The sequence below is a fragment of the Mandrillus leucophaeus genome, unplaced genomic scaffold (genome assembly GCF_000951045.1).
Source record: "Mandrillus leucophaeus isolate KB7577 unplaced genomic scaffold, Mleu.le_1.0 Scaffold593, whole genome shotgun sequence".
Lineage (NCBI taxonomy): Eukaryota > Metazoa > Chordata > Mammalia > Primates > Cercopithecidae > Mandrillus > Mandrillus leucophaeus.
The window spans coordinates 456,176-467,038 of NW_012106397.1; the positions used below are offsets into that span (position 1 = coordinate 456,176).

Genomic DNA, 10,863 nt, shown 5'->3' on the forward strand with positions numbered 1-10,863 from the left:
GCCTTTCCTGGGCCTTAAAGCATGACAAAATAATGAAGGAATTCTGAACAGGATCCGCTTAGGATTAAACAAATTTTATCGTGGGTCTGAAGAAACTCCCCAGGCCTCCACTAACAAGTTTATTGGGGGCCTGAAGGAACTCCTCAAACCTCCTGATTTAGCAGGAGACAAGATAAGGGTAATCACCCCAGCACCTGGCCCCATTTAGAACAAGTAAATCTACTGAGGTTCCAGAGGAAGGTCTTCAGGACTCAGACCTTAGTTACAGAGTAAAAGAAGTTAATCACTTATGTCTTTAGATAAATGCACACTTACATGTAGACATATAGTTTAGAAGGTATATAAGCTCTGGAAAACTTTGTAATTTTGAGTTGGTCCGGCGATAACTTCCAGGCCTTCTCCCTGTAACCAGTTACAGAAATAAAAACTCTCTTCCTCCCCAGTTCATCTGCATCTCGTTACTGGTCCACGAGAAATAGCAGCCCGACAGGGAACAAATCTGGCGAGCTAGCAAGGAGATAAGGACAGTGCTGCGTTCAGCGGCTGGCAGCTTGCAAGGAGACAGTCTTCAGGAGGATTCCAGCAGCTGCTGGGTGAAGTTTCCCCCAAGGACCCTCCAGAGGGCTGTTCCATGCATGCGCAAATCTGCAGGTCCCTTTCACTACTAGGGAAACATGGAGATCAGGAGTGGACGGGCTCCAAGGGTGAGTTGACTAGATGGTATGTCGGGAGTCTACCGTTCTCCTGTCTGGGCTTGCTAAGTCATTTGTCCGGTACCACCAAGGGAAGCAAAAGGGCTCGCTCATACACCCCCTTTGCGTTTTGGTTGAGATCAGGTTTTGAGTTGGTTTTGAGTCTGTTTTGCCTGAGTGCACTCCCCCTTCTGTTGTCCAAAATTCGTCTCCACTTGTTTGTGTATCTGTTTTATTCCTTTTGATGCCATGTAAACTTGATAATGGGAGGTATTGGATTCATTCCTGCTGAGAGGCCTCTGGGAAGAAAAAAAATTTTTTTTTTAGGAGCTGAATGGCTGAGAGTCGGCTTAAATAAAAGCTAACATCCAAGATATGTATATGTATTTGTGCATGTTTGTATTTAAAGGCCTTCATGTTTTTGTTTATTTCTCTCCTAGGACCTTGTCTTTTTGAGCAAGTTTTTTCTTGTCAGTTGACTGAATTCTGTTTTCTTCATTAACAGCTATTACAACAAAAGCTACTCTGGGGTTTTTAAGAAAATGTGTAATTTAGACACTTAGAAATGTCTTTGTTTGGAATTTTTTTTTTCTTTTTTTTTTTGATACGGAGTCTCGCTTTGTCCCCCAGGCTGGAGTGCAGTGTCATGATCTTGGCTCACTGTAACCCCTGCCTCCTGGTTCAAGCAATTCTCCTGCCTCAGTCAACTGAGTAGCTGGAATTATAGGCCCCACTGCCATGCTCAGCTAATTTTTGTATTTTTAGTAGAGATGGGGTTTCGCCATATTGGTCAGGGTGGTATCGAACTCCTGACCTCGTGATCCACCTGCCTCAGCCTCCCAAAGTGCTGGGATTACAGGCGTGAGCCACCGTGCCCAGCCAACATTAATAGTACACGAATGTAAAGATGAAATTGGGCTTATTTGGTATAAAATTATACAGAAAGCATTGTTAAATAAGAAATCATGCTTGGCTTTCTTTGGGCTATATTTGTATAAATATGTTATTGGTATGTGTTCCAAAGTTATGGGAAACTCCTATAATTCTGATATATCTTAGTGTACATTATCAGTAATAATTATAATTGTTATGTTAAATTATTTTGTGCCACAGAGTTAACAGATTTCCTTGTCAATTGTGTCTGTAACTATGGCTACCCTAAAACTTTTTGTCATCCATAAACAATTGTTGTCTTGTTTTGGTCCTCTTTAGAAGGCAGTTTTATAAACTAGGCACAGTGGCTCACGCCTGTAATCCCAGCACTTTGGGAGGCCGAGGTGGGCAGATCACCTGAGGTCGGAAGTTTGAGACTAACCTGACCAACATGGAGAAACCCCATCTCTACTAAAAATACAAAAAACTTTAGCTGGGTGTGGTGGCACATGCCTGTAATCCCAGCTACTCAGGAGGCTGAGGCAGGAGAATCACTTGAACCCAGGAGGAAGAGGTTGTGGTGAGCCGAGATCGCACCATTGTACTCCAGCCTGGGCAACAAGAGTGAAATTCCATCTCAAAAAAAGAAAAAAAGAAGGCAGTTTTATAATCAGCTGTAAAGCTCTAACAGGTGCTGTTGAATGCAGGTTTCCGATAACTTTAGAGCTTGTGACATCAGAATAGAGGAAAAACGTTCAGGACTCGTGACAAGCTAAAATGTTCATTAATATCAAGCAGGACAGCAATTAACTACATGAACGGAACTAATAGGAGCCTGGAGTGATCTTTTTGACGTTTTGCTTAAAATATTGCTAATCCTTTGTTTTGCTTTTCAGTGTCAAGGAAACTTTTCTTTTGAGCTATTAATAGCTTGTAACAAGTATACGCCTATGAACAAAATTTGGAGCATATTTGTTCCTTTCTACTTGGTTCCTCTAAAATTTGGAAACTATCTGTGAGTATTCTTAATTTATGGTCATACAGTTATTTGCATAAGTGCAATAAGAATCTGTTTTATTTTGTAACAGGACACAATTGAAAAAACTGGTTATTTTACCAAGGCTTTAACTGGAATGATGTGCTCTCCTTTAAGGAATCAAACTTCACTTATAAAGCCAATAAAGTCCTTAGAAACTGGCCTCATATTTTGTGTACACAGTCCCTGTACGGGGTTTCTGATCTGTGGTAAGTAATCACTTTCTGACAGGCCAGGAACCCCAAGTTATCTTAGAACCTCAAGAGGAGAGGCATTCACCTAACTGATAGGTATTTGATGATACAAATCCATGGCTAGGCTTGGCGTTAAAAAGTCTTATCTCAGATTCCTTCTATGAAACAAAGTTCCATCAAAGCAAATTTAAAAAGCCCACGTGAAATATAATTATTCTTCCTGCACTGTATACAAATAATTAGACCAAGTACAATGAAGAAAACCAGTCCTACCATGATTTATCTTTTAATAAAAATGGGAAACTGGAGAGAGAAAAATTACATTTCAAAAACTATAGTATACCTGTTGTTAAATTCTAGTTTCACCTGATGTTTTTTCAGCTTTTATTATATTCTACACTTTGGATTAAATTCTAATTTTTCTGTCTACAGGTCTCCAAAATACTATTTTCAATTTTTTCCTCCTTCTTTTCCTTTTTCCCCATTTTTCCTAATTTGAAACCACTGAAACCTAAGCTGTGCCTTCTTGAAGCCCTGTGAACTGAAGACTAGACAACTTAAACTCCAGAAGAAAACAGCAGTAACCTATTTATATGTGTTGCTGTTGCATACTATTATGTTTCAGCAGGCATTGCCTCTAAGCCCCCAAAACAGAGAGTGCTACTGGGAACAAATCGAACTCTTCCACTCCAGCGCTGCGTTCGGTGCTCTGTAACAATGACCACATCTCAGCAGGAAGTAGCCAGAAAGATTATGATGCCCCATCTCCCTACAATTCTCGTGATAAATAAATATACAAGCATGACAGAAATCATGTGCAGATTGACAGCGGGGAATGTGGCAGGTCAGGTCTCACTAAGAACTGTTTCAGTACTGACTGTGTGGTTAAGTTAAATATTAAAAGCCAGTGCCCTTATACAAAGGCTGGGATGTAACAAAAGCCCATCAGGAGTTTTGCCTAGGCCTTTCCCAGGCCTTAAAGCATGGCAAAACAACTAACAATTTTTTTTTTTTTTTTTTTTTTTTTTTTTTTTTTTGAGACAGAGTCTCTCTCTGTCACCCAGGCTGGAGTGCAATAGTGTGATCTTGTCTCACTGCAACCGCTGCCTCCGGGTTCAGGCAATTCTACTGCCTCAGCCTCCTGAGTAGCTGGGATTACAGGCAAGCACCACCATGTCCGGCTAATTTTTGTAAATAACTAAGGAATTCTTAACAGGACCTATTTAGGATTAAACAAGTTTTATTGTGGGTCTGAAGAAACTCCCTAGGCCTCCACAAACAAGTTTATTGAGGATCTGAGGGAACTCCCCAAACCTCCATGATTTAGCAGGAGATAAAATAAGAGTAATCACCCCAGCAGCTGGACCCATTTAGATTAAGTAAATTTACTGAGGCTCCAGAGGAAGGTCTTCAGGACTCAGACCTTATAGATTAAAGGAAGTTAATCACTCATGTCTTTAGATGAAGGCACACTTACACGTAGAGATATAGCTTGGTATATAAGCTCTGGAAAATTTTGTAATTTATTTTATTTTATTTTATTTTTTTGAGACAGAGTCTCACTCTGTCCCCCAGGATGGAGTGCAAAGGGGCGATCTTGGCTCACTGCAACCTCTACCTCCCAGGCTCAAGTGATTCTCCTGCCTCAGCCTCCCAAGTAGGTGGGATTACAGATGCCTGCCACAAAGCCTGGTTAATTTTTGTATTTTTGGTAGAGACAGGGTTTCACCATGTTGGCCAGGCTGGTCTCGAACTCCTGACCTCGAGTGATACACCTGCCTCAGCCTCCCGAAGTGCTCGGATTACAGACGTGAGCCACTGCGCCTGGCAAAACTTTGTAATTTTGAGTTTTGCAACGATTCCCAGGCCTTCTCCCTGTAACCAGTTATAGAAATAAAAACTCTCCTCCTCCCCAGTTCATCTGTATCTCGTTATTGGGCCAGGAGAAAGAGCAGCCTGACCCTCAGTTTGGTCCAGGAACACAACTGTAAAATGCTACAACTATTTCTGAAGACTGTATGGCAGGTTTTTGAATGTTAAACATACCTATGATCTAGCAATTCCCAAAGTACCCAAGAGATAGTTTTAAAAAAAATAGGGCACAGAAAGAGTTATACATCAGCCTAGTAAATGAACCCTGGAGAAGAAAAGAATTGTACAAGAATGGTCACAGTGAGTTAATCACTATACCTAACAATCAAAAACAACAGAAAAAGGAGAATGGATCAATAAAAAGGTAGCAGACTCACAATAGAATACAATAGAAAGGAATAGGAATAAACTACTGATCAAGAAACAGAATACATACTAGATGATTTCATTTGCGTGGAATTCTAGGAAAGGCAAAACTTTAGTGACAAGGAGCAAATCAGTTATACAACAATATACACTACTTAAAACTCATCAAATTGTACACTTAAGAGTTGTGATTTTGTAATAAAGTTGATTTTTTTAAAAGACTTCAAAGACATTTTCAAGTAAAAGAAAACCAGTAAAATCTATTGCCAGCAGAACTGCCCTGTAAGAGTTTCTGCAAACCGAAGAGAAATGATGCCAAATGGAAACTTGGATTTTCTGTGGTGACTGAAGATCACTAGAAATGATAAATAATGTTCACACCCCCAAAAAACTATCTTTTTCTCCTAATTTCTTTAAAATACATGACTGAGGCCAGGCGCGATGGCTCACGCCTGTAATCTCAGCACTCTGGGAGGCCAAGGTGGGCGGATCACTTGAGGCCAGGAGTTCAAGATCAACTTGGTCAACGTGGTAAAACCCCATCTCTACTAAAAATACAAAAATTAGCTGGGCATGGTAACGTATGCCTGTAATCCCAGTGGCTTGGGAACCTGAGGCAGGAGAATCGCTTGAACCGGGGAGGCGGAAATTGCAGTGAGCCAAAATTGTGCCACCGCACTCCAGCCTGGACGACAGAGCAAGATTTCACCTCAAAAAGATAAAATAAAAGACTGTTTATAGCAAATATATTAAAATTGCATTGTGATTGACAGCATATGAAGATTCAATACATATGACAATTATAGCCTGAAGAATGAAGGAGTAGGTAGTACAAGTACCTATACAAGATCTCTCATTTTACATGAAGTTGTACAAGATTACATAGACTGTGAAGAGTTACAAATGTATACTGTCATCTCTAAAGCAGCAACTTAAAATATAAAGTAAAAATGCAAAGCAGTATAGCTAAGTGGCAATTAAGTTATATTGAATTAAGTTAAATTAGAATGTTAAAAAAAAAAAAAAAAGTTCAATTGGCCCAAAGAAGGCAGGAATAGGAACAGAGGAAGAAAAAAAAACCAGTAAAAGAGACCTAAATCTAATTGTATCGATAATTACATGAAATAAACATTCGAATTAAAAGGCACAGACTGGGCACGGTGGCTCATGCCTGTAATCCCAGCACTTCGGGAGGCTGAGACAAGAGGATTGCTTGAGCCCACGAGTTGGAGAACAGCCTGGGCGACATAGCAAAACCCTGTCTCTAAAAATAAATAAGGCACAGATTGCCAGAATGGATTAAAAAAAAAAAAAGCAAGACCCAACCATATGTTGTCTATAATATAAAGACTTTAAATATAAGACATAGGTCAGTTGAAACAAAATGAATGAGAAAAGATAGAACATGCAAAGAGTAAACATAGTAAGACTGGAATGGGTATATAACTATCAGATAAACTATATTTCAAGACAAACTATTACCAGAGATACAAAGGGATGGTTCATGATAATAAAACAGTCAATTCATCAGGAATATATAACAAAGATAAATGTGTATGCACCTTATAGTAACAATGCTTCAAAATATGTGAAGCAAAAATTGACAGAATTCAATGGAGAAACTGGCAAATTCCATAGTCCTAGTTGGAATTAACACCCTGCCACAACAGTTGATAAAAGAACTGGAAAAAAAAATCCATAAGGAAATAACAAGATTTGAACATAATAACTAACTTGACCAAACTGATATTAGTACACCACTGCACAACAGAATGCACATGCTTTTAAAGGGCCTATGGGACATTCCCCAACTCACACTATATGCTGGGTCGGGAAATAACTCCCAATACATTTGCAAAGACTGGTATTCTACATCATTTGTTCTTTGACCTGAATGGAATTAAATAAGAAGTCAGTAAGTGTATCTAGAACCCTCCCCCCACTAATATTTAGAAATCAAATAGATGATGCACAGAAACGAACTGCATTCATCAAGTGCAGACAATTGTTTTGATGACTTTCACTGTAAAAGCGAACAGAGAGACAGGGTAATGAGGGCAGTTAGAAATCATGACCCTTCTCTGCCGAGCGAGGTGGCTCACGCCTGTAATCCCAGCACTTTGGGAGGCCGAGGCAGGCGTATCACAAGTCAGGAGACAGACCATCCTGGCAAACATGGTAAAACCCATCTCTACTAAAAATACAAAAAACAAACAAACAAACAAACAAAAAACGCTCAGCATGGTGGTGCAGAAGAATCGCTTGAACCCGGGAGGCAGAGGTTGTAGTGAGCCGAGATCGCACCACTGCACTCCAGCCTGGGGGACAGAGCAAAGCTCTGTATCAAAAAAAAAAAAGAAAAGAAAAGAAAAGAAAAAAAGAAATCATGACCCTTCTCTTGTCAGAACCCGGCAGTAGATCCCGCTGATCTCAGGTAAGATTCGCACACAACCTTGGCACCCTAGGCTTTCCCTAGTAATAGCCTAACCCCTTTTTCCATCTGAGTTTCTATCCCCCCTGAACTTCCTTTTCCAGGCAAAAAGGACAACTCCTCATACCCTCAGAGTCAATCAGTTGCACAGTGCAGGTGGGTGCCAAGCACTGTGTCAGTGACCCATGAGGAGCCAGACAAGGCGCCTGTTCCCTCAAAGAACTATCTCAAAACCACTGGGACGGTCGGACAGTTGAGATGTACCATGCAAGCCCTGGAGTCCTCATGTAATCAAGTGCTCTGCAACTAAAAAGGACACTGGAAGTAATTCTGCCAGAGAAAACTCAGGAAAGCTTTGCAGTGGACAAACATCTGTAGTGAGGCATCTTTTGAGATAAATAGGGAAACAACACAGCCTGTATAGGTGATACTAAATAAGTTCTGTTAATTCTGTTGGGTACGATCATTAATGCTGAAGTTGTTTCTCTTTAAATTCCTTATTTATGAAAGATGCATACTGAAGTGTTAGGATGGTGCAAAACTAATCGTGGTTTTTGCCATTTACAGATGAAATGATATGACTTCTGAATTTTGTTTTAAAGCACTACATCACAGAAGTGTCATACACAAGTTTTACTTCATTCCACATTCACAGCAGCTCCACGAGGTTAAGTACCTTGCTCAAAGTGACAGCGACAAAGGGAGAGACCTGGATTTGAACTCACACTATGAAGGGTCACTCAAGACAGCAAACCCTGGTATAGACTCCTAGTGAAAGAGACAATTTCCAAAGAGATCCACACTTGGGGTTGCAGATTTGGGGGAAAGAAAACAGGTCAGTCATTTATAAGTGGTGAAGCTGAGTGATGAATCCATGGAACTTCCTAACTACTTCTGGATATCTTTGCAATGTTTTCATACTGAAAAGTTAGAAATAAGAATGTAGGTCTTGGCCGGGCGCGGGGGCTCACGCCTGTAATCCCAGCACTTTGGGAGGCGGAGGCGGATGGATCACGAGGTCAGGAGCTCAAGACCAGCCTGACCAACATGGTGAAATCCCATCTCGGGCTGGGCGCGGTGGCTCACGCCTGTAATCCCAGTGCTTTCGGAGGTCCAGCACTTTCGGATCATGAGGTCAGGAGATCGAGACCATCCTAGTCAACATGGTGGTCTACTAAAAATACAAAAATTAGCCAGGTGTGGTAGCACGTGCCTGTAGTCCCAGCTACTCAGGAGGCTGAGGCAGGAGAATCCTTTGAACCCGGGAGGCGGAGTCTGCAGTGAGCCGAGATCACGCCGCGCCACTGCGTTCCAGCCTGGGGACAGAGCGACACTCCGTCTCAAAAAGAGAAAGAAAGAAAGAAAATAAAAGAACAGGAAAGAAAGAAACCCCATCTCTACTAAAAATACAAAAAAAATTAGCCGGGTGTGGTGGTGGGCGCCTGTAGTCCCAGCTACTCTGAGGCAGAGAATTGCTTGAACCCAGGAGGTGGTGGTTGCAGTGAGCTGAGATCGCGCCACTGCACTCCAGCCTGGGAGACTGAGCAAGACTTCATCTCATTAAAAAAAAAAAAAAAAAAAAAAAATGTACGTCTGGATGCCTTCCACCCAACTTCTTCCCCCACCTCCAGGAATTCAAGGAGTCATTCAACAGCCCCCTGGGGCTTGAGAAATATGTTCCTTGGTCCTATGGGCACCATTCTACTTGTTGCAACCCATGCTCCCAGAAGAGTCCCAAAGTCGGAGGGAGCCACACAGCTGCAGACGCCGACAATCTGGACACAAGTACGCACCCATGTAACCCACAATCCAGGGATGTCTAACTCCAGCCGAGCCCTCCTCAACTCACCAAAGCGCAGCAGGGCCCCCAGACCCTAAGGCTACTGACCCGAGTCGCATGGCCCTAGGGGTCCCCCCACTATCAAGACCAAGTCTGGATGTCTATCCACAAACAGTCCTCCCCCACAAACCCCAGTCCTTGCGGCCAAGCTGCACCATCACCACCACGGTGCACCAGCCAGCCACAAGAGTCCTAATACACAATCGGACTGAGGTTGGCCGCGCCACTGTACTCCAGCCTGGGCGACAAGAGCGAAACTCTGTCTCAAAAAACAAAACAAAACAAAGACCAAACAATCAGCCGGGCGTGGTGGCGGGCGCCTGTAATCCCAGCTGCTCTGGAGGCACGGGCAGTAGGATTGTTTGAACCCGGCGTGGGGGAGAGTGGGGGGCGCGGAGATTGCAGTGAGCCGACAATGCGCCATTGCACTCCAGCCTGGGCGACAGAGAGAGACTCCGTCTCAAAAATAAATAAATACATACATACATATATACATACATACATACATACATAAAATTTAATAAATAAATAAACAACCCGACTGATGCCCAAGCCGCGTGCCTCCCACTAATGAGGAAGTTTGCTCCAACCAAGGATATCATGTCCCCCAAAGCCACATTTGCTGGCCCTGAGACCTCCAAGGCGCGATGATGGGAGGGAATGGCGCTATGCTGGTGGCAGGATGCTGTCTGGGTACCCCAGGCAGAGCCCACTCAACGGCCCCAGAAGTACCGGGGACGCACCTGCGGAGTAGCTCGGGAAGTCGGTCCCAGGCCTGCACTGGCCCCTCCAGGTCAAGATACTGGGCCCAGAGTCCCGCCAAAAGCACGCGACAGCGACAACGCCAACGCCCCCTCCCCACCAGAGGACCTCCGCCAAGACCTCTCTCCGGGGTGGACGGCGCACGCCCAGACCCCACAGCCGAAACTCAAACACCGAGGAACATGTGGCCACAGCAGGGACTGCCCATGCCAGCTTTCCCGATCTTCCTTCCCGTGGAAGGGCCGCGGAAGCGGGGACCACCTCCGGGCTAGCGCACCAGAACTGTGAAAGGACACTCACCACGCACCCGGCGACGATGGCGGGACGCGGAAGTACGCGAGCCGGACCGCCCCTGGGCACGGAACTACACTACCCAGACTGCCCCGGGGCGCGCAACTACCCTACCGTGGATGCCCTGGAGCGAGGAACTACAACATCCAGAATGCCGCGAGGGGCGGGACCGCCGCATCCAGGAGAAATTGTGAAAAATCAGAAAGTAAAATCTAACTTTCGGGTCCATGAGAAGGGAGGTCAGGTGAGCACCAAGTCTATTTAACTTTTTATACGGTCCTTCTAATTTAATTATTTAAAAAAAAAGATGTTATTTGTCTTCCATCCTGCAAATTCACATCTGCGATTTTGCACCCCTGTACTTTATTTACTTACTTCTTTTTTGAGAAGGGGTCGTCTCTGTCGGCCAGTCTGCAGTACAGTGGTGTGATCATAGCTCACTGCAGCCTCAAACTCCTGGCCAACCAATTCTCCCACCTCAACTTTCTGAGTTGCTGGGAATACTG

The 10,863-nt window shown here is 43.5% G+C and overlaps 1 protein-coding gene across 3 annotated transcripts in view; it reads right to left on the minus strand.

The window, feature by feature from the left end:
* The window catches only part of ZNF169 (zinc finger protein 169), a 59,120-nt gene extending 48,674 nt beyond the window's left edge, over nt 1-10,446 (minus strand). For all 3 annotated transcript variants that reach the window (XM_011999438.1, XM_011999441.1, XM_011999439.1), the window contains exon 1: nt 10,367-10,446. The gene's annotated coding sequence lies outside the window, so the exon portion shown is untranslated. The remainder of the gene's footprint in view (nt 1-10,366) is intronic.
* Between the last annotated feature and the right edge of the window lie 417 nt (nt 10,447-10,863).